The sequence below is a fragment of the Odocoileus virginianus genome, chromosome 12 (assembly GCF_023699985.2).
Source record: "Odocoileus virginianus isolate 20LAN1187 ecotype Illinois chromosome 12, Ovbor_1.2, whole genome shotgun sequence".
NCBI lineage: Eukaryota > Metazoa > Chordata > Mammalia > Artiodactyla > Cervidae > Odocoileus > Odocoileus virginianus.
This window is the reverse complement of record NC_069685.1, coordinates 56,887,704-56,909,117: the sequence shown is the minus strand read 5'-3', so window position 1 is coordinate 56,909,117 and position 21,414 is coordinate 56,887,704. Positions and strand designations below refer to the sequence as shown.

General features: G+C 48.4%; 1 long non-coding RNA gene across 2 annotated transcripts; it reads left to right on the top strand.

Annotated features, from left to right (window-relative positions):
• The first annotated feature begins 621 nt into the window (after positions 1–621).
• LOC110133727 (uncharacterized) lies at positions 622–19,472 on the top strand. 2 transcript variants are annotated; one of them, XR_011490557.1, is made up of 5 exons: positions 622–655; positions 1,740–1,966; positions 4,845–5,078; positions 18,604–18,726; positions 19,178–19,472. It is a non-coding gene; the product is annotated as an uncharacterized lncRNA (long non-coding RNA). The 2 variants fall into 2 exon arrangements; XR_002312856.2 differs by lacking the exon at positions 622–655 and having other exon boundaries at positions 1,050–1,966.
• Positions 19,473–21,414: the final 1,942 nt, after the last annotated feature.

Here is a 21,414-nt window from a genome sequence, read left to right as displayed (position 1 = left end):
GGCGGTCAGAGGCTGACATCATCACTGCGGGATGTAGAGACCCCATTTTGCTGGGAAGCCTATGTGAGCGTCAGGCCTGCTCACTCTGCCTGAGCTGTGGACCCCTTCCAGGTCCAAGTTTCAGCCCCGCAGACCGAGTCAGGGGTCGAAACCCCTCCTCTGAGTCCGCAGGTGGGGAAGGGAGGCTCAGAGAGGGACAGGGGCTTGTCCCACGTCACACAGCCTACCAGGCGCAGGGCGGGAGGAGACCCTTGACCTCCCGCCGCCCTTGGCCCTCCCCAGCACAGAGTTCAAGGATGCGGAGAGGACCAGACAGGGGTTAAAATCCACCCAAACGCGGAACGGCAGCCCCAGCCGCCCCGGCCCGGGCTCACTCCCAGACCGCCGCCCCCACCGCGGGCCGGCCCGCATCTGGGCGCAGGGAACAGATTTCCCGTTTCACACAGCGCACAATGGGCCGCCTCAAAGGCGCGCCGCGGGCATTGTTCGGGCCGGCGCCCGCGCGTCCTACCTCCGCGCGCGAATTAACCCCCGTCACCCTCGCCATTGTCGCCGCGCACTTCGGGGCCGGCCACAAAGGCGCCAGAAAACCCTGCCGTGTTCGGAAGGATGGGGGTGGGGTGGGGGTGGGGGGAGGGAGCCACCGGGATGCGAGGTAGGGAGGGGGCGCAGGCAGGATGGGGCAAGGACCTGGAGGGAGAGAAACCGCCCGATGGTGGGGGGTGGGGTGGGGTGCAGAGTGCGGCCTGGACGGGAATTGGGGGGCGGAGGGGGGAGGGGAAGGGCTGGAACAAGCCGCAGGGGCACAGGCAGGATGGGGGGGCAGATGGGAGTTGGGGTGCAGACAGGATGGAGGTACGGGATATGGGAGTGGGGATGCGGGTCAGAAACTAACATCATCACTGCCCGATCTAGAGACCCCTTTTTGCTGGGATTGGGGTGGGTGCGGCTGGAGCAGGGGCGGGGCACAGGCAAGAAAGAAGGGGCACTTGGAGCCCAAGGGTGGGAGGGCAGAAAGGGAGGCAGAGCGGGTGGGGTAGGCAGGATGGAGGGTGCTTGGAGCGGAGGGAGGTGGCTGGCTGAATTGGGGAGGGGGGTGCAAACCTGCTCTTCTATCCACATCCCCTGTCGTTGGGTCTACATTAGCTCTCTCTCTCTCTCTCTCTCTCTCTCTCTCTGTTCCTCCCCGCCTCCCTACTTCCCATCCTTTCTCCCTTCTTCTCTCTTTCTTCCTTTCTCCATTCTTTCTCTGTCTGCCCGTGACTGTCTCCCTGTCTCTATCTCTCTCTCCACCTTTGTGTTTCCATTTCTTTGCCTCTCCGTTATTCCTTCTTATTTCGCTCCATCTCTCTATTTGACTCTGTCTCTGTCTCCATCCCTGGGTCCATCTCTGTATGTCTCACTGTCTCCATCTCTCTGCCTCTCCGATTCTCCTCCTCTCTGTTTCTGACCATCTTACTCTGTCTCTCTTTGCTGCTTTAATTCTCTGTTTCTGTGAATGGGTCTGTCTGTCCATCTCTCACCAGGACAAAGTATGCCCTTGGTGGAGAGTCTTAGCCCCTGCAGTTGGCTTGCTGCCCTGCCCCCTGCCCCTCTTCCTCCCACAAACAGTTGTGTTGACATCTCAGGAAAGAAGGGCGTGGGTAGGAGCTTCATGGAGCCCATTGTACAGATGGGGAAGCTGAGGCTCAGAGGTATCAGTCCAGTGATTATATGCCCTGCCCTGCCCTATTTTCCAGAGTCAAATATTCAGAAAAATAACCAAGTTGTCCAAGAGTGACCTCTAGCATCCTGGGACACTGTCCCCTCTCACCTGGGGTCTGTGTCTTGGGTCTCCCAGGTAGGCAGGCAGGCAGGCCCCTAGGTCCCCAGCCCCCGGCCTTGGAGATAGCTCTTGGAGACCCCAACTCACCACCTCCTACTCAGCTGTTAATGCCTCCCAGACTGATCCTGGGCTTCTGCTGGGGTGAGTCCTCCTCTGGGGCCTCCTGCTGCACTGTGGGGGGGGGGGGGGAGGGGCGGGACCGAGGAGGGGGCACCCTGGCTGGGGTGGTGGCACTGATTCCTCCCCTGGAGAGAGACAGCCCCCAGCCAGGCCTGCTGCGGGTTAGATAAGAAGCAAAGCCACACAGCTCATCCTCCTTTTTTGTAATCTCCTCCACCACCATCCCTCCCCAGCACCAATTCCCCCACTTTTTTTTTATATCATCTTTATGGCTTTGGAATTATCTGGGCTGACACTGCATTCATTTAGCCAAGGGCAGGTGGGGTCACAAGAGACAACTTACTCGTGTGTGTATATATTCTCTGTGTCCCCCTGCCCCCACTCTCTACTGGGGACTTTGGAAGAGGGAATAAGGAAACTGGAGGAGAGGTTGGGAACAAGCACCTCAGGGAAGAAGAAAAAAGATCCTGAGTGCCAGAGACCCTGTGGTGACAGAGGCCAGTTCTCAGCCAGCCATGGCTGAAACTCTGCCCTCCCCCCTGCTCACCCCCTACCCCTTTGAGGAGGAGAATCATCTAAGGTTTAAAAAAAGAGGCACTGGATGACAAAGAGAGTGAGTTTTAATAGTAAATAGTCCTTCCTTCCCTCTTTCCTTCCTCAAAATAGACCTCAAATTTCAGAACATGGATTTAATTGTTACCTGGCTTGAGTCCTGTGTGAGGCTGTATGAACTTGGGCAAGTGGCTTCACCTCTCTGAGCCTCAGTATCCCCATCTGTAAAATGGGGACAACAGTAAAGCCCACCTTCTTTCATGTTATGAGGATTAGATGAAGAGTTAATGGAAGTCCTTGGCAATCACTGAGTATATAGTAAGGGTAGTATCATCACTGCCTTAAAAGGGATTGCTTTTATTACTTGCTCTTTGCTTGCTGTTAGCTAGGGGTGCCCAGAGACAAGTTACACAGCCTCTGCCCCCAGAGATGCTCTCTGACATGAAAGAATGGCCCCCCTTTCAACTGAGTTAGGGTTTTTGTTTTTGTTTGTTTTGGCCATGCACAGCTTGTGTGATCTCAGTTGTCCAACCAGGGATTGAACCCTCACCCTCTGCAGTGAAAGTACCCAGTCCTAACCAATGGATTCCCAGAGAAGCCCCCCCAAGTTAAGTTTTTCTTAAATAGTTTTTTATTTCTGGACAGGAACACAGATGTGTTCACAGTGCTTAAAAGTGATACCAAACTTCCGAAGCAGATAAATCACAGGTGGATTATTCTCATCACCAAACCATCCACTACAGGGATTTTTGATTAGGGCTTCCCTGGTGGCTCAGAGGTTAAAGCGTCTGCCTGCAATGCAGGAGACCTGGGTTCGACCCCTGGGTTGGGAAGATCCTATGGAGAAGGAAATGGCAGCCCACTCCAGTATTCTTGCTTGGAGAATCCCATGGATGGAGGAGCCTGGTGGGCTACCAGTCCACCGGGTCGCAAAGAGTCGGATCATGACTGAGTGACTTCACTTTCACTTTCAAAGAAGACTGGAAGTGTGGAGACATTAGCTGGAGCTCACTCAGCCTGGCTCCCCTCTGGGACAGTTGATGGTGGGGAAATGAAACGGGGTCTGGCCTGAGATAGGAGCTCTGGGTTTGCACATCTGACTGACTGGGCAGTCGGGGGCAGATGGCTTCCCTTCTGAATCTAGTGTGCCCACCTGCATGATCGGTAGACTAGATCACACATCTGTAGGTGTCTCACCTTCACCCTTGGCCATGTGCTTTTGTTGCTTCGCTGGACAACCGTTTCCCCTCTGGCCTCTCTGCTTCCTCTCCTCCCCTCTCCCCTGTCCTCTCCCTTCTCCATATCACAACCACAGAGATCTTCCAAAAACCTGAATTAATTTCTTCTGCTTACAACCTTCAAAAGTTTCCCCTTATCTTCAGAAACCTTATTTTGGCCTCTGAGGCTCTCCATGACCTGGCCAACTCGTCTCACCTCCTCTCACTCCCTGCCTTGCCCACCTAACTCCATCTGCTCCAACTCATTTCTACCTCAGGACCTTTGTACTTGCTGGTCCTTTCCAGGACACTTTACCTCTGGCCACCCTGGCTCTTTCTTTTCCTTAAGTTCCCAGTTGAAATGTCACCCTCTCACGACCACTCAATCTAGTAGACCTCTAGCACTCACTCTACCCTCTTTATCTTTATTATCTTATTTGTTCTTGGCACTATCTGATACTGTCTTGCGTCTTTGCTTGTTTCAAGTCCGTTCCTCCCATCAGATTGTCAGCCGAGGGCAGGAAGGGATCTGTCTTGTTCAGTAGGCAGCTCAGTAACTTGGAGAGGACCTAGTGCATAGCAGGGCTCAACAAGCATTTGTCAAATCAGTCATTGAACCTGGATGGTTCAACACACTACTAGATGCGTTTTTAGTTATTTATAAGTGAGTGAGTGGTTTCCTAACTTTTGAAAAACAAAATATAGCAGGAATTCAGTCAAACCAGACAGTCTCGCCGGGCACTTCCTTGCAGCCTGGCATGCTGTCTTGGAGCAGGGATCAAAAGAGTGGGTTCCCAACACCCCCCCAGGGTGACAGGTGACTCTCAGCCAAGCCCACTCGGTTGCAGCTAAGGAAACATTTACCGAGGTCCTGTTGATGGCAGGCTTTTAAAAATAATTTCTTATTTAGTTTTATTTTTGGCTGTGTCGAGTCTTCCCTCTGTGTGGGCTTTTCTCTAGTTTCCCGTTCTGGTGCACGGGCTTATTTGCTTTGCAGCATGTGAGATCTTCCTCGATCAGGGATTGAACCCGTGTCTCCTGCATTGGCGGGCTGCTCTTTACCACTGAGTCGCCAGGGAAGCCCCTGTTGGCGGGCGATCTTGATGACAAATTATTGTTTTCCTTTGCAGGACCTGGGCCTGCCTGCCGTGAGTCCTGTGATAGAAAAATGGTCACCAGCGACTGGCCTGAACGGTCTCCACAAGTCAGCTTGGCCACAGAGTTCTAAAGTGATTTCCGTCAACCAATAAACTGGGGATGCAGGATGAAATAAAGCTCTTGGAGAGGCTCATGGGAAATGCTGCGCGTCTGAGGAGGAAGCGGGAGGTTCTGAAAAGATAAGGCTGAGATGAGAGGAGAAAACAGTAAGTAAAGAGATTGCATATTTAGTCCCTTGTTCGGGGAGGTGAGACTGGGTCTTTGCTTTCTGGTTCTCTTGCTTTGAATTGATTCTGATACTCTGAGAAGACGTTCGCCTGATCACCTTGAAAGGATCGTATAAAGTAGGTGCTGGAAGGGACCAATATTTGTTGAGGGCCTAGTATGTTCTGGATCCACATAAACTATTTTATGTGATTCTCTCTAGTCATCACCATAGCCAATGCCAGAGTTTGGTGTCCCCATTCCAGGGACTAGGAAACAGAGGCTCAGAGACGCTAAGTGGTTTTTCTAAGGACACACAGCTCATGAGTGCTGAAGCTGGGTTTTGAACTCAAGTCTGTCTGGTTCAGTGCTTACTTTTTTCATTGTATCTCGATGTGTCCTCAGCTTGAAAATGAAGATAATGGAGGTGTTGGGAGGGAGGAGGGCCCAAGGAGGGGTGATGCTGGACAGTGTGATCAAGATGATAAGATTTGGGAGGGCTGGATGGAGGAGGGGTTTGGCTCCTAGAAGCCACCCGGCATCCATGTTCCCTGTCCCACTCCACCCAGTCCTCTCTGCCCCCAGTCCGGAGCCTCTGCTGGGGGAGGTGGGGAGTCGGGAACTAAGCATCATGTAATTGCCCTGGCTCTTCTGTGAAATTTGTTTCGGGACCCATTAGTTCCAGTGAATTTAGCTGAACAGCGGGGAGCCCTGAGAAATGATTTGCAATTAGCCGCAGCCCCACGGCCCCCCGTTGGGACGTGAGACTTGGGCACCGAGTGGGGAATGGCCAGGGGGTGGGGCTGCCGCCCAGTGCCTGGGGAAACGGTGTGGCATGGCTGAGCTTGAACATCTCAGACCTGACTGGTCTCTGAGCCTGGCGGGGCCTGACTGGAGCTGAAGTAGGGATAGTTTGCTCCCAAACGGTCAAGGCCAAGACCTAGTCAGGCCAGAGGGGCGTTAGGAATGATCAAGATCTGATCTTGCCCTTCATAGAGGGGGTGCTGGGTGGGGCTCTGACCATGGCACACTCCTACCTCTGTAGGAATGGTACCTGGAGCATCTCTTTGCAAGTCACTGGGCTCTCAGCACTGTGCTGGGTACTTCCCCTCTGACCATAAATCCTCCCTAACAGGGAGGCAGGTAAAATGGATGTTTGGAGAGGTTATGGGATTCTTGCAAGGTCACTCCGGAAGTGGCAGGAGGAGGACTTGAACTCTGGCCTGTTGGACTCTCCAGGTCATCATAGCTGCCTCTTATGGTGACCTCCAAGGGGAGGCAGAAGAGGGTGGTGATTAAGGCCCACCAGGTACAAGTCCCAGCTCCAGCTGGTGACCTCCGCCAGGTGACTTCTGCTCTGAGACTCAATTCCCTAATCTGAAGAATGAGGCTACTACTGCCCATGTTATAGTGTTGTTTTTAGGTTTAAATGAGAATATAAGGCATTATGGCAGCAGACAAGACTCAGTGAATGACATGTTATTCTTACATCCTGATCAAGCTTTACTGGAGAAGAGACAAGCATCTCGTGGGGTCTGGGGGGTGGGCTGCCTGCCGGCAAACATGCCCTTCTCAGTATAGTCAGTCTGCTGTGCCCCAGAGGCTTTGAGTGGGTGTGGAGATGACCAAGAGAGCCCGACCTTGCCTGAACACTCCCAAATGCTTCTGGAGTGAGCCAGGTAGGTGTGGCAGTGAACCATCATGGCATGCAGAAGTGAGCTGAGGTGGTCAGGGAGGGCTTCTAGGAGGAGGTGACCTTGATCCAGAATTGTCCCTATTATGACTGTCAGGTGATTGTGAGAATCCACATTGCATACCCCAGGGGATGCCCTTCCCATTGTGTTCCATGTCATACAACACAGCACCTCTTATTCTGATAAAGATGGCAAACACTTGCCCCATGCCAGGTGCTATTTTAAGCTCCTTAAAATATTTTTAGCTCATTTGTGCCTTACTTAATCTTACAAGGTGGCTCCTATTATAAGCCCATTTTTATTTCTTTCTGTTTTTTTTTTTTTTTTTGGCTGCACCATGCAGCATGTGGGATCTTAGTTCCTGGATCAAGGATTGAACCCATGCCCGCTGCAGTGGAAGCATAGCCTCTGAACTATTGGACCTCCAGGGAAGTCCCTAGGTCCACTTTTCAATGAAGAGGAAAATAAAGCAAGGACAGCTCTTTTTCTCTGGTGACACAGTAAAAGGTGTTCCTGGGAATCAACCCAGGCCTAGATAGTTCTTGAATCACCCTAACCATTACACTTTCCTACCTGCTTTCCCAATGCCTTTTTTTCTCCTTTCTGCTGGTCACTTGCCACTCATTGTGCTCCCATGAATGAACCAGTCAGGGCACGACAGTCAGTCATGCTCCCCACATGTCATGAGAACCTGGGTAGTGACTCAGGAGTGGCAGGGACCCCATCTAGAGTCTGACCTCAAAGCCAGCCTGCTTCCTTTTTGGGGTGGGGTGTGGCCAAACATTTTGCTAAGTGTAAGCCCAAGACCCTGAGGATGTTTAGGGATTCTCCTGTGAAGAGGAAGGCATGGCCGTTGGCTGTCAGCCGTCACACCTCCTGCTCCTCCTCACATAGCTCCTGGCACATAGTAGGCCTTCAGCAAAGTGAACTTGGCCATCACAGGGAAAACGTTTCCCATCTCAGAGACTTGCCTGGCCCCAGACAGTAGCAAGTACATGATTTGCAATCAAAGGTGAAGGGAGGAATACAGCATTTCTGAAACTGCCTCTTCTGCATTACTCTGTTTTGGAAGAAAAAGCCAGGCAGTTGGAGCTGGGGGCCTTCATGGAACATGGAGTTTTATGAGCTGGGGTGATCAGGGAGTGCTTCTGGGAGGAGGTGACCTTGATCTAGAAGTTGTCTCTTAAGATTGGGGGTTCCACGTGTCACAACTCCAAGGGGTTTTCACTTCTGTCCCTGTCCCAGACCAGAGAGGTAAGTCATTCCTACAAATAAGAAAACTGAGGGCCTGGCTTCCCTGGTGGTGCAGTGGATAAGAATCTACCTGCCAATGTAGGGGACGTGGGTTCAATCCCTGCTCCAGGAAGATCCCACATGCCACGGAGAAACTAAGCCTGTGAGCTGTAACTACCGAGCCTGTGCTCTAGAGCCCGCGAGCCACGACTACTGACCCACAACCCACAGTAGCTGCAGCAGCTACATTCAGTAGCTGTAGCTGCTGAAGCCCGTGTGCCTAGAGCCTGTGTTCTGCAGCAAGCCACCGTGATGAGAAGCCCTCAGCGCAACGAAGAGTCGCCCCCACTTACTCGAGTAGAGAAAGCCCTCATGCAGCAATGAAGACCCAGAGCAGCCAATAAATAAACAAATCTTGAAAGGAAAAAAAGCCCAAACACTGAGGACCAGCTGGTTTGGTGCCATGAAGCTAAACTGTAGGATGCCCACCTGTCCTGACTTGCTTAAGACTGCCATTCCAGCATCCTAGGAAACCCCTCAGTCCGGGCAAACTGGAATGATTGGTCACCCTCATTTTAAGCGACTGGACTGGGATTTGAACCCAAGGCCAGCCAGCTCCCCTCAGCCCCCTGTCCCCCAGGACCCATCCCCCTCAGCCTTTCCCACCCTGTTCCTCCTCTTCTGAATTTATCGGCTCCGGTCCCCCCAGTCCCCGGAGTGCTGCCCTGTCCCACGCCTTCTGCGGATTTCCCCAATGCCCAGGGCTGTGCTTTCTCTCTTTCTGGCTCCTTATCTTCCCTTGTCTTCTTGTGGAAGAAGAGATAAAAGTAATTCTTATGGCCGCTTCTCCACCGGCGGCGGCCGGCCCGTCCCCCTCCTGCCGTATTTCCCTGGCCCGGCCAGATAAAGGGTTAGGCCTAAGCACATGTCATTTTCTTTGTGTGAAATCAATATTCAGCAAAGTTTATCTGCCCGACATAGCAGGAAGTGCTAATTTCATCCGTGTCAATTATTTTGATGAATGTTCATAAAGCTCAGGGTGTGAGAAGTAGATAAAAGAATTACTGGAATAACACACACGTACTCCACACACACACACACACACACACACACACACACGGTCGCCCAGGAGTTCACACTGGGGCACAAACAGACCGCGTGAGGAGAAGGTGTTAACTGACAGCTGTCCCATCTACCCAGGATGTTGACCATTCAAAACATCTTGGGAAGATGGAACTGGGGTTGGATTTGCACCAAGGTGTTGGCAGTCTCTGATTTGTAGGATAATACAGTGGTTTTCGACCTTGATGATTTTGACCCCTAGGAGATGTCTGGCAAGATCTGCAGACATTTTTGGTTGGGGATGAAGATGCTACTAGTAGATGCTACATGGGTAGAGGCCAGGGATGCTGCTAAACATCCTCCAATGCCTCGATCCCATCACAGAGAATTATCCAGTCCACGTTTCAATGGTGCTAAGGTTGAGAAATCCTGGAATCGAGTTTTTTTTTTTTTAATTTAAATTTTAAAAAGTGTTTCTCTGTAAATCTAGATTTCTCATTTCTAGTCTCATTTCATGACAGGGAAGTACCTTTGCATTTGTACATATAGTTTTTACTTATTTTTTAACATTATAATTATTTTTTGACATTATTTAGTTTTTTTATTTCTTGGTTACACCACATGGCATGGAGAATCCTATTTCCCCAACCAGGGATCAAACCCACACCCCCTGCCTTGGAAGTGTGGAGTCTTAACTACAGGACCACCAGGGGAGTCCCATACATATAGTTTGTAAAAGACAGGATTAAGAAACCAGAGATCAGATGCTAAATACAAGAATAAAAATCTGTATTTACTTAGGTAATTTCAGCTCTTTGGTGATCCCTTGGGGAATTTACAAAAATAAAATAAAGATAAATGTGTTTAAAAAAATACTTGGCCTGATAGAAATTTTCACAGCCTGAACACCCCTGGCCAGGCAATGGTCACGCTGAGTGGAAATGCATGGTGCTTGCTGGGAACTGATTCTGAGGTTCGAGAATCTTTCCTGGAGGTGTGTGTGAGAATGTGCAGGCACCTGCTCTTGGGCACCCCTGGCCCATGAGGGTGGAGTCACACATTGTCCTTGCTTGTTTGCCGTTTTGAGCCAGGCACGGATACAGACCCAGAGGACCCTCTTCCTGCTACTTTATTGTTGTTCAGTCGCTAAGTCGTGTCTGACTGTGACCCCATGGCCTGCAGCACGTCAGGTTCCTTTCTTCTCCACTATCTCCAGGAGTTTCCTTAAATTCACGTCCATTGAGTCAGTGATGCTCTCTAACCATCTCATCCTCTGCCACCCCCTTCTCCTTTTGCCTTCAGTCTTTCCCAGCATCAGGGTCTTTTCCAATGAATTGGCTCTTCGCATCAGGTGGCCCAAGTATTGGAGCTTCAGTGTCAGCATCCGCCCTTCCAATGAATATTCAAGGTTGATTTCCTTTAGTATGGACTTGTTGGATCTCCTTGCAGTCTAAGGGACTCTCAAGAGTCTTCTCCAACACCACAGTTCAAAAACATCTCTTCTACTTAACAGCAACCGACTATGAACATCCTGTGTCCAACAGCACTTCTTAAATTGTCACGTGCTCTCGGATCACCTGAGGATTTTATCAACTTGCAGTCTGATTCTGCAGGTCTGGGGCAGGACCCGAGACTATGTGTTTCTCACTGGCTCCTGGGGTTAGTCAGGCTTCTGACTCACGTTTCATTGTGAGGTCAAAGGATGTGCTATTGCCATCAAGGTTGAGTCACATCCTGAGTCACCTTTTAGTCTATATCTGGGCATAGCAAAAATACTTGCAGGTAAATATTTCTAAATCATCTGGGTCCAGGAGACCATATAGGGACAATGTCCTTGACTGTTAGCAAGCAGTGGGCCAGACAATTATGACTTCAGTTAGACTTCTTGTGCTCCAGTTTCTTCATCTTGACTTACTTTGGATATCACTAATTTTGGGGTTGTTTTTTTTTTATTGTCAGCTTCTCCCATGGATCTGTGTTTTGTTTGATTGCTGTACCCCCAGTCCCTAGGATAGCATCTGCCTTATACAGATCCTGAATATCTATTTATTGACTAAATCCATGTGCCTTAGTTGTCTTACCCGTAAAATGGGCATGATAACAATGATACCAATTCCATAGGGTCATTTAAGTACTCACCAAATTTTGGCGATTATCATTGTTATCATTGCTACTATAACTATCATCATTGATAGCTCTGTTTGGCCTCCATGCATGTTGTGCCAGTTACTATAGTTGCCTAACTAAAAGACCCCAAACATAGTGGTTTAAAACAATTCCAGGTGGTCCAATGGTTACATACCCACCTTGCGATGCAGGGGACATGGGTTCAATCCCCAGTCAGGGAAATGAGATCTCATGTACCTCGGAGCAACTAACCCTACTTACGGCAACTACTGAAGCTCGAGAGCGCTGGAGTCTGCAGGCCACAACTAGAGAGCCCACGAGCCGCAACTACTGAGCCTGCAAGTTACAGTGGGAGAGTCCATGCACTGCAATGAAAAATCCTGCATGCTGCAACTAAGACCTGATGCGGCCAATTAATTAACTAAAAATAATAACCCCAGATTTTGTCTGGTAGGAATTCAGACAGGGCAGAGTGGGGTGGTTTGTCTCTGCTCCATGCTGTCTGGGACCATGTGTTTAAAAGGCATCCTTGGGTCAGGAAGGCGACCTTTGAAGGCAGAATATAACAGCAGCTAGGGGCTAATCTCACCTGGAAACATCTTCAATTCACATGTTTGGAGACTGAGCTGGGGTGACTCAGAGGAAAGGTCCGTTGACTGGAGAACCTGCACATGGCCTCCTCATGTAACCTTGGGCTTCCTCACAGCATGGAGGCCTCAGGGTAGTCAGACAGCTTATGTCGTGGTCTTTGGTCTTTTATGACCCAGTGTGGGAAGCCACACATCACTTCTGCCCTATCTCATTGGTTGAAACAGTCACATGCCCACGCAGATTGAAGAGGCAGGACATAGATGACCCCCACTCAGTGGAAAGGTGTCAAAGAATTTGGGGACCATGTGTTAAATTGTCCACTGAGAAGTCTGATATGTGCATACTGTGTAACCAGTTTTGTTTTCCAAGGATTTGAGACCATGAAAGCAAATGCTGTTTCTCTTTGTCCCACTTAAACCATGCATCATGGATGAGGAGCTACATGTAATGTTGTGCTGTTATTGCATGCTCAGTTGCTCAGTTATGTCTGATTCTTTGCAACCCCATGAACTGTAGCCCGCTCGAGTCCTCTGTCCATGGGATTTCCCAGGCAAGGATACTGGAGTGGGTTGCCATTCCCTTCTTCAGGGGATCTTCCTGACCCAAGGCTCAAACTCACATCTCCTGCATCTCCTGCGCTGGCAGTGGATTCTTTACCACTGAAATGTTGTGTTAGGATTCTTCTAAGTCTATTCAAGTCAGCCTCCAGGACTTTAGAAAACACCCCACCTTCTAACAAAAGTCAGCAACACTTTTTTTTTTTTAAACAAATATATCTGAGGACGCTCTTCTAGGAGGAAATGCTGAGTGTCGATCACATAATATATGATGTTGTGAGCAGGTGTCATGATATTATATGATAAAATATTATGAGCAGATGATATGCTATTTATTATGAGCAGGTGATATATGATGCCATATTACGATTATGGATGATGATGTATTGTGTATCCTGGCATATGCGGGAGATTATGTATTCACATGCTCTGGCGTGAAGAGTCTGATTTAAGAACTTCCTTTGACTTACCTACCTCTGGCTCTGCCAGTCAAAGTCTCTTTCACTGAGGGGGACAAAGGATCAAAACTCTTCAATCCTGGGCACTAAGCTATGTGTGGATTTGGGATTTCGGGGGGATTTCAGGCCCAGGGGTCACAAATTCTGAGCATCCTGCCACTTGCCCAAGGCTTTGGGTCTGTAAAAGCTGTATCTCAGAAATGTTTGTAGAAGGAGTAATATTGAGGATGAAATTGCTGTGGGCCAATGGCTGGTCCGAGGTATATAAAGAAAAAGCTGGATGTGCTCACAATCTTGAAACTAAATTATAAGGAACAAGAATGGAATCCAAAGGGAATGTGAGAGTCAGGGTAGGAAACCTTCAGAGGTCATTTTATCTAAGCAACTGTTGGGTGAATACCAATGCAAATGCTGTAGATAAACAATCACCCCTCTCTGATTTGGAGGTGTGGAGGGAGCAAAGAGGGGCATGAATGAGGAGCAGATCTGAAAACTAAATATCCCCCAATCAATAAGAAATCAATTTCCTTCATATAAAATTCTAAATGAAGGCCCTGAATTTCTAAATGCAGAACTAACATCCACTGGGAAATAGCAACTGCAGAAGTAACAAGGTACAGTGCCTTGGGATGAGAGCTCTGGAGGCAGATGGCATAGAGTTCAAATCCAGGGTCAGTCTCTGGGTGACCTCAAGCAGGTTATAGAATCCCTCAGAACCTCCATTTACACATCTGTAAAATGGACATAAGGACAATTCCCACCTCACAACATGTTTTTGAAGACTGAAGAGGGGTAAAGTGCTTTGGGCAGTGCCTAGCATGCTTTGTATGAAGCACTCAGCAAATTTCTATATTATTGCCAATGAGCCTATTTAATTAGCAATTAAAATGCTATACTCCTGGGACCTCCCTGGTGGTCCAGTGGTTAAGAATATGCCTTCCAATGCAGGGGATGAGGGTTCGATTCCTGGCCAGGGAACTAAGATCCCAGATGCCACGGGGCAACTAAGCCCCTGTGCCTCAGTGAAGATCCTGCATGCCACAACTAAGATCTGATGCAGCCAAATAAATAAAGAAATGAAATTAAAAAAAAAAATCTATACTCCTTAAAGACTGTTCCTCCTCTGAGAATGCAGAAACATGCTCCCAGAAATTTTGCTGCAACACAAAGCTGTGCCCAGTGCATTGCTCTCATCGCTGGAGCAGAGGCCGACTTCTGCCTGGTAGAGGTGGCAGCTGCCTTCATCAAAATCAGCAAGAGTTGACCAGCAAGATGGAAGTGACAGTCTTGTGTTATATCATCAAGGAAGTGACATCTACCACCTTTGCTGTATTCTATTGGTTAGAAGCAAGCCAAGGCCCTGCCCATCCTCTGCAGGGTATGAAACCCAGGAGGCTGGAATCCTTGTTGTTCAGTCATTAAGTCATGTCTGACTCTTTGCGACCCCATGGACTGCAGCACCCCAGGCTTCCCTGTCCTTCTCTATCTCCCGGAGTTTGTTCATTGAATCAGGGATGCCACCCAACCATCTCATCCTCTGTCATCCCCTTCTCCTCCTGCCCTCAATCTTTCCCAGCATTACAGTCTTTCCCAGTGAATTGGCTCTTTGTGTCGGTGGCCAAAGTACTGCAGTTTCAGCATCAGTCCTTCCAGTGAATATTCAGGGTTGATTTCCTTTAGGATTGATTGATTCGATCTCCTTGCAGTCCAAGGGACTCTCAAGAGTGTTCTCCAACACCACAATTTGATCACATGGATCATAGCCTTGTGTAACTCCATGAAGCTATGAGGCATGCAGAGCAAGGCCACCCAAGACGGATGGGTCATGCTGGAGAGTTCTGACAAAACGTGGTCCACTGGAGAAGGGAATGGCAAACCGCTTCAGTATGCTTGCCTTGAGAACCCCATGAACAGTGTGAAAAGGCAAAAATACATAAATAATTTTTTCAGAAAAGGGAAAGGTGGTAAGTTGCAGGTATCACGACATGTGGCTCAGTCAACAATGACCCGGGGGCACTATATGACAACCATAATATCTGTGCTCCTTAACATACTCGAATGTTTTACTATTCATTCCAAATTTTAAACAGATTTTTACTGAACTGTTAACAATGGTGAGAACTGCATGAAGGGATGGGGAATGATTTTTTATGAATCTCATTATGTATTTGTTTTAACAGGAAAGCCAACAAAAATATTACTTCTAAAACTACACACTGAGATCAGATGAGTCGAGGGCAAGGCTGGCCCTGAGGAGGTCCGGAGCTGATAATCCTTTCAGCAATCAGGTCAAGGGCAAGAGTCAAGGCTTACTTTTCTGGAGTCTTCCAAGGGCTCCGTGATAATTCAAAGGCCAGGTTCTCACCCCAGCCTCTCAAATGCTGTATTCTAGGGCTCCAGAAACCAATACAGAATTTCCTCACAGGCTCAACAGCATCCCAGGAAATCCAAAGACCAAGGGATTTTCTTATTAGTTTTGAGATTATTGTTGCTTTATTGCTTCAAATAAGGGAATGACAAATGTCATACAAATTACACAATTAGTACGGAATGCAGCTTTAGCCCCCAAACAACCCTTGAAGCTGCCAAGAAAAAAAAAAATCAACAGTCTACTGAAGAACAATTTCATTTAGCAGATAATTTAGAATCTTGTAATTATTTTCTTAGTTTTCTTCAAACCAAAGCATGCAAACAGTATTGCAAAGAGCTCACTGCTGTTGGTAACTAGGAGAGTGTTTGCGTAATTAGCAATGTGGCTCTTTGGAAGAGCAATATGGCTCTTCTTGTTTGGAAAGAGGGGAGTGAATTCTCCGTGGTGTCTTGTTTGTTGATGCGGGTTTTTGAAAGTGTCACGACTAATATGTCTCTGGACTTGAGCCAGATCACATAATGGTTGGCAGGCATTTGGTGCAGGCAGGGAGGAGGAAGTTTGGTGAAGGGCTGGAATTCTTTCTGTAACTCTTGGCCGGTGAGATCCGGGTCTTTGTGTCCCAACTGGATCCCACATCTGGACAATGTGTGGGATCACTGGCTGGGCAGAAGCTGAAGCTCTGGGGGCACGGGAAGTTTCAGGGCCTTGGTGAGTCCAGAGGTGATCGCTCCTTCAGCAGTGGTGTGAGGCGCAACTCAGTGTGGTGTGTGCTCAGTCACGGAGTCCTGTCTGCCTCTTGCCGACCCCATGGGCTGTAGCCCTCCAGGCTCCTCTGTCCACGGGATTTCCCAGGCAAGAATACTGGAGAGGGTTGCCATTTCCTTCTGCAGGGGATCTTCCCGACCCAGGGATTGAACCCAAGCGTCCTGGGTCTCCTGCGTTGCTGGTGGGTTCTTCACCTGCTGAGCCACTGGGAAGTCCCACTCAGTGTAGGAGCAAACCTAAATTCTGCCTCTCATATGCCGCCTTTGGGAAAGGGCTAACTGCACTGTGTGAGTCAGGATGGGCTAGGTCTCACTGTTATAACATAGTCTGATGATCTCGCGGTTTAGAAGAATAAAGGTTCGGACTTGCCTGGTGTAGAGTGGCTGAGAGTCCTCCTGCCGATGCAGAGGACGTGGGTTTGATCCCTGGTCTGGGAAAATCCCACGAGCCACAGAGCAACTAAGCCCATGCACCACAAGTCCTGAGCCTGACTCTGGAGCCATCAAGCTACAGCTGCTGAGCCTGCGAGCTGCAGATACGGCATCCCCTGCGCCTAGAGCCCGTGTTCCGAAACAAGAGGCGCTACCACGATGAGGGGCCCTCACGCAGCGCTAGAGAGCAGCCCCCAGTCTCCACAACTAGAGAAAGCCCGCAGGCACCCATGAAGACTCAGCACAACCAAAAACATAGAATACATTTTTTAAAAACTAAAGAAAGTAAAAAATAAAACAATGAAAGTTCATTTCGTCAGCTGGTACGTCTCTGCTCACTGGAGTCATTCCTGGATGCAGCTGGAGGAACATTTTATGCTGTTGACATCTCAGCACACATGTCCATGATCCATGCACTAGAGGAAGAGGATGGTAGAGTCTAAGCATCCGGAAGTCAGTGCTTTGGCCAGGAAGCGATGTAGTTGTTTTTTGGTTTTTTTTTTTTCTTAATGAGCAGTGTAATGAGCAAATTACTTTTGCTCATATGTAATTGGCCAAATCCAGTCATATGATCACACCTACTTTCAAGGGAAAGAGAACTTGTAATCGTTTCTGAACCTGGAACTAGAGACCTAGATATGGATGGATATTAACGATATTTACTGTATGTTCTTAGAATGTTGGGGATCAGGGATTTCGGGGGTCTGGAAAATGGGGTGCCCAAGAGTAACTTCCTCTAGAATATTAAAATTCTCAGTTACTAGTAGCAACATTCCCATCACCATCCTTATTGTTTTTGTACTTCTTTATATTCTCTGCAGGATATCCACAGATATCTTTTTTAATCTTTTCAGTGCTCGACATAAGCACTGATATTTTCTTTTAACATTAACCATGCACCAGGGACTTTACATATGTTGTTTCACCTAATCCTGTGAGCACTATATTACGATGAATCCCCATGTTACAGGCAGAACACCTGAGGCTCAGAGAGGTTAAACAACTTGCTCAAGGTTGTCCAGCTAACAAATGTCAGAGTTAGGGTTTGAATCGAGGTAATAGGTGGCTAGTTATGTTCCTAATGAGGAAAGATTCTCTGGAGAAGGAAATAGCAACCCCCTCCAGGAATGTTGCCTGGGGAATCTCATGAACAGAGGAGCCTGGCGGGCTACCATCCATGAGATTGCAAAGAATCAGACACGACTTAGTGACTGAACAACAGCAACATGCTCCATCCAAATACTGGCCCTGCATCTTTCTAAAGGAGGGGAAAAAAAGGATTTTGAAAATTAAGTAGTATGGCTGATTATGTGAAACTGGACAGCCGGAAAGCCTCTGATTTGGATGGTCAAGTTAGACTCAGTGACCACTTTGGGCAAAATCTTAATTTCTAAGCCATCTTCCTCTTCCCTCCCCACCCCCGACCCCAGCTGTGCCTTGGCCTGTCTCTGAGATGGGCATTAATAGGCATTTGGGTTGGTATTCTGGATGCTGCATGGTGGGGAGGAGAAAGAGGCCTTGAAGAGACGTAGAGGGGGCTCCATGCTCAGGGAGACAACAGCAAGGGGGTCTTCTCTCTAAGGATGCAGAGGTGGGAGGGGTTTCTGGTGAGCTCCAGAAGGGGCAGAACTGACACCCCATCTGCCTCACTGCAGCCTCCGCCCCATCTGTTTCCCTGCTGTCTCCAGAGACACCTGACCTGACCCCTTTCATCAGCACTTAGAGAAGGGAGTTTTGAAACATGCTTATGTCAGTAAGCTCCCCCAAACCCTGATTCAAAAGGAAATGCCTTAGAAGAGCGTTGTTCTACAGAAGTTTTAGCAGTGATGGAAATGTTCCACACTGCCCAATACGGTAGCCATTATTCATGTGTGGCGATGGAGCACTCAGAATATGGCTAGTGAGGCTTAAGAGCTGAATTTTTCATGGTATTAAATTTAAATTAATTGAAATGTAAATAGCCACACGTGGCTATGGGCTGTCTCATTGGCTTACGCAGCTTTATTTAGGACAGCACACTTCCTAAAAACAGAAAGTGTTAGTTGCTCAGTTGTGTCCAGCTCTTTGTGACCCCAAGAACTGTAGCCCGCCAGGCTCCTCCACCCGTGGGATTTTCCAGGCAAGAATACTGGAGTCGGTTGCCATTTCCTCCTCCAGGGTAAGTAGCTCACAGAACTTTAAATAATCTTGAATCACATGGTGAGAAATCGTTGCCTTTCTTCTCTTGTCTTCCTCCAGTCTTGGGATTCCAGCAAGGAGACAGTCTCCATTGGTGCCGATGGGTCTTTAGCATCTTTCTAACAATTGTTCACCTCTATTTTTAATGAAGAGAGAGCAGAAAGAGCCTGGAGCCTTCAACAGGTAAAAATATTGGCTTAAATTAATAGCATAATTTTGTTTTTGTTGTCACTTGTACTTATTTGTATGGTTACCATCAATTTATGACAAGAGAAACTGGTTTTCCATGTATAATCATGGCATGGTTTCATTTTAAATTAAAATTTTAAAAGTAGAGGCTTCCCTGGTGGTCCAGTGGTTAAGCCTTCACCTTCCAATGTGGAGGGTGTAGGTTCAATTCCTGGTTGGGGAGCTAAGATCCCACGTGCCTTGTGACCAAAAAAACCAACACGTAAAACAGAAGCAATATTGTAACAAATTCAATAAAGATTTTTTAAATGGTCCACATTAAAAAAGAAGCTTAAAAATTATTTTTAAGTGAAAAAAGAGTTCAATAGCATAATGACTTAATACTGGAAAGTTTCTATGAGTATACAATTTATATGTTCTCACCATAACACTTCATCCCTATCAGATGTTCATCATCAACTCTCTGCTTACATGCCACCAGTGACGGGGAGATCACTTCTTACCAAGGCAACACTTCTATCTTTGGACAACTCTGAATTGGATTCACAGGGTTCTCCCTGACTCCCTTGTCTGTTGACTGTCTTCCAAGTGACAAGTAGAGAAGGCAGGTCTTCAAACCCAGGTTATCTAGCTCCGATGCCCCACACCAAACTCACGGTTTCTTCTGGCCTCCTCTGTGGCCGTTTCATGAAGTGTTCTGCACCCAGCACCAAGTGATCTTGTAAAAATGTAAGCCCTCCCGTCTGGTTTATGTCAGTTCTCTGCTTGATACTGTCCAGTGGCTACCCGTTTCATTATTCTTGCCAGGATAGTCCCGTGGACAGAGGAGACTGGTGGGCTACAGTCCATGGGGTTGCAAAGAGTCAGACACAGCCTTATGTGACACACACAAGTACAGACGTACATACTTCCGGATTTCCGGTTTAATAAATCTCCTCTCCCAGTTCGCACCTGATCTCCAACCTGACCTCCTGTAGCCTCTCTTTGAACCTCTGCCCCTTCACACCAGTCTCCTCACTACTCATACACACCAGCTCCTTCCCTCCTTGGGGTCTTAGCATTTGCTGGGTTTTGGAGAACCTAGCTCATTCCCTGCTCTTCCCAAGCCCAGTTCCTTCTCAACCTTTCGGTACACCTCCTTAGGGAGGCCCGCCCTGATTCCTCCATCACTGCAGACTTCCCTCTGCAATCTTTACTCCTTGTTAGCCTCAGTCACCCATGCCCTGTTGATGTCCCTTATTTCACCCTCACACTCTGTTTTCTTTATTGATTTCCCTGCCTGTGGCCTGATTCCTCTGCTAGTCTGTGAGCTCCAAGAAGGGATGGGGCTTGCTCCCCACTATGTCCAACCCCTAGAACCCAACACAATGCTTGGTCCAAAGCAGGTAATTAGAAAAAGAGAGAAAAAAAAATGAAATAACCATTGCTATTTTAATTCCCATTTTATGCAGTAGAAAATTGAGACTCAAGGAATTCCCTGGTGGTCAAGTGGTTAATACTCTGTGCTTCCACTGCAAAGACACGAGTTTGATTCTTGGTCAGGGAACTAAGATCCCACATGCTGCACGGTGAAGCCAAAAGATAGGAAAGAAAGAAAATTGAGGTTCAGCAACATGAAGGAACTCTCCTAATTACACATATATAGTGTGTGTGTGTGTGTGTGTGTCTGAATATCTGTGTGTGTATGTTGCAGGGGACATGGTACCCAAACTTCACCCTTATATAGGACCACCTCACCAAGAACATACTGCCTTTACCTATAACCCTGTGCTCAGCTGTATCCAACTCTTTGTGATCCCATGGGCTGTAGCTACCAGGCTTCTCTGTCCATGGAATTTTCCAGGTAAGAATACTGCAGTGGGTCGCCATTTCCTCCTCCAAGGGCTCTTCCGGACCCAGGGATCAAACTTGCATCTGTCACAGCTCCTGCATTGGAAAGTGGATTCTTTACCACTGTGCCACCTGGGAAGCCCACCTATAACCCTAACACACCAGAAAAGCTGTGACTAGGAAGAGATTGGGGTGGTGGTGGCAGGGGAGAAGGGGGAAAGATAGAAAGGAACAAGAGAGAGTTAGGCAAGGACACAAGAAAGAGAAGCTGAATTTGGAGCGTGGAGAGGAGGTTGTGGGAGGGGATTCATGGAGGGAGAGATTTTTCCCATCAATTAACACAGGCTTCATAGAAACGGAAAGTATTCCTGGCAGCCTTGCCCTCTTAATACATCATATCTCTAATCCCCAGCGCCCTCTGACCTTACCCATAATCCCTCCTCTTTTGTGCGGTTGCCTAAAACCTTCCTACCCTGGACCCAGCGTTCCATCCCTGGTGAGGTCTGAGCCGAAGAAAGACGGTGGCAGGGAGCGGGGGTGGGGCGGGGGTGGCGCGGGGAGGGGGGAGGTGAAAGAATACATTCTCCCGAGTGTTTGACCAACAAAATCTAGCTAAATTCCCAGCCCGCGCAGTAAACTGTTCTTCTGAAAGGCCCGGGAGCCTCACCCCGTCTCTTCGGAGCCTCCCCAGCCCCTCCCCTTCCCTCCTTGGTCCCCTGCCGTCGCCGAGACACAAAGCTGGGCCCGGGATTATCTTAATTTCCATATGGAGAGCTGTGTAAGCCAGTTCAATGCATGGCCAGTCATTTTGTTCACAACTTTGCAGCAAGCAGGAGCAAAAGCCGCTGGGAA